Source organism: Salvelinus sp. IW2-2015, linkage group LG20, assembly GCF_002910315.2.
Source record: "Salvelinus sp. IW2-2015 linkage group LG20, ASM291031v2, whole genome shotgun sequence".
In the NCBI taxonomy this organism is placed as follows: Eukaryota; Metazoa; Chordata; class Actinopteri; order Salmoniformes; family Salmonidae; genus Salvelinus; species Salvelinus sp. IW2-2015.
Window position 1 is genome coordinate 40371187 of NC_036860.1, and position 2501 is coordinate 40373687.

The window sequence follows — 2501 nt, forward strand, 5'->3', positions numbered from 1 at the left end:
GAGGCGAAGGTTGAGAGCCTGCGTCCTCTGAAACACGACCCAACCAAGCCGCACTGCTTCTTGACACAATGCTGCCCACTTAACCCGGAAGCCAGCCACACCAACGTGTCGGTGGAATCAGCGTGCACTGCACCCGGCCCGCCACAGGAGTCGCTAGAGCGCGATGGAACAAGGACATCCCTGCCGGCCAAACGCTCACCTAACCCGGACAACGCTGGGCCAATTGTGCGCCGCCCCATGGGTCTCCCGGTCGCGGCCGGCTGCGACAGAGCCTGGACTCGAACCAGGATCTCTAGWGGCACAGCGATGCAGTGCACCACTCGGGAGGGTGTGCTTTCTGTAACAATAGATGAATAATGCACCCTGTACAGACTACACCCCTTAATACCCTGTGATCAAGTCATACTGATAGACGTTTCCCATCTGGCCCTTCAAAGCCCATCTGCTCTGACAGATTACTTTCATATACAGTATTAGATCTACTCTGGTCAGAGATAAAACACTAAGAAAAACTGAGAGGAACATTTGATTGTTGAGAAACGTTGTAAATTAGTTGAACGGTGATCCTCTTACTGTTTGTCAGTGGGGATGTCACCTAAGGGCATGAAAACTGATGAATACAAAAGAGAATCCCTTGTTTCATCGAGAGAGAGAGAGAGAGAGAAAGAGAGAGAGAGAGAGAACCAAACGGTGCTCAGCAAAGCACAGCTACCTAGTTCCTGAATGACCATATCTGGCAGTGGGTTCCGCTTTGTTTCCATGGCGGTGTGGAGTTAGCTACAGTCTGCCCTTAGCAACTGTCACAACTGTCACATACATACCCTCCAGCTATACCCCGTCCTCTTCCCTCCCTTACGTTGTAAATTAGTTGAACGGTGATCCTCTTATCTTTGTCAGTGGGGATGTCACCTAAGGCATGAAAACTGATGAATACAAAAGAGAATCCCTGTTTCATCGAGAGAGAGAGAGAACCAAACGGCGCTCAGCAAAGCACAGCTACTAGTTCCTGAATGACCATATCTGGCAGTGGGTTCCGCTTTGTTTCCATGGCGGTGTGGTAGTTAGCTACAGTCTGCCCTTAGCAACTGTCACAACTGTCACATACATACCCTCCAGCTATACCCTGTCCTCTTCCCTCCCTCCCCACTGCACAAACCCACCCTCTCTCCCCTCCTCCTCTCCCACTGTTCCTCTCCCCCCCCTCCCCCCCCCCCCCCCACCGCTCCCTCGCCCCCCCCTCACCGCTCCCTCCCCACTGTACCTCGCCCGCCACCCCCCCCCCCTCACGGCTCCCTCCCCACTGTCCCTCGCCACCCCCCCCCCCTCACCCGCTCCTCCCCACTGTTCCTCGCCACCCCCCCCCTTACCGCTCCCTCCCCACTGTTCCTCGCCACCCCCCCTCACCGCTCCCTCCCCACTGTCCCTCGCCACCCCCCTCACGCTCCCTCCCCACTGTTCCTCGCCACCCCCCCCCTCCGCTCCTCCCCACTGTTCCTCGCCACCCCCCCCTCACCACTGTTCCTCGCCACCCCCCCCCCACCGCCCCTCCCCACTGTCCCCTCGCCACCCCCCCATCACCGCTCCTCCCCACTGTTCCTCGCCACCCCAACCTCACCGCTCCCTCCCCACTGTTCCTCGCCACCCCCCTCCACCGCTCCCTCCCCACTGTCCCTCGCCACCCCCCTCACCGCTCCCTCCCCACTGTTCCTCGCCACCCCCCCCCACCGCTCCCTCCCCACTGTCCTCGCCACCCCCCCCTTACCCTCCCTCCCCACTGTTCCTCGCCACCCCCCCCCCTCACCGCTCCCTCGCCCCCCCCCCCCCCCCCCTCACCGCTCCTCTCTACCTTGTTGATGTGTAGCTGCTGGAACTGCTGTGTGTGTTTCTCCAGGAACTGTTGGTGTTGCTGTTGGACCACCAGCTGCTGCAGGGCCTGGCCTGGGCGTTCTGCTGGGGCAGAGGGCTGACTGGGTCCGACCCAGGGGACGGTGCTGCCCACAGCTTGTGGATGGAGGGAGACTGGAGGGCGTCCACACCTGGGTTGGGAATACACACGCGAGGGTATGGTTATAGGCATGGATACACATGCCTGAATCCACACAAACAACTGGTCCCAGGACAATAAATATTCGCAGTAGAACTGGCTCTGTTAATCACACACAGAACAGTGGAATGGAGCTTAATAGGAGCACAGTACTACAAGCCTGGCAGAAGAACCTTCTCTTGTCTGCCAAAAAAAGGAGCCCCATTCACTTCCAAGGCTGTGCGTGTCACCAGTCATTTACTCCACTGTCAGCTGAAAAAAGCACTGGAAAAGTGAGTCAATGGATGTGTTCCTTCAACACCGGTGGGCACAATGCTCTGTCTCTCTCATTGACCCTGCTTAATAGAAGTTGATGAAAGGAAGTCTGTCAATAGAAGGAAGGGGGGTTATCTGTTAGGAAAGCACACAGTGTACTGGGACACTGTGTGTGTGTTCTCCACCAAAGTACCATTCTACT

At 57.4% G+C, this 2501-nt stretch overlaps 1 pseudogene; it reads right to left on the bottom strand.

The window, feature by feature from the left end:
* Positions 1 to 2501, bottom strand: part of LOC111979973 (histone deacetylase 4-like) — a 44761-nt pseudogene that overhangs the window by 20915 nt on the left and 21345 nt on the right.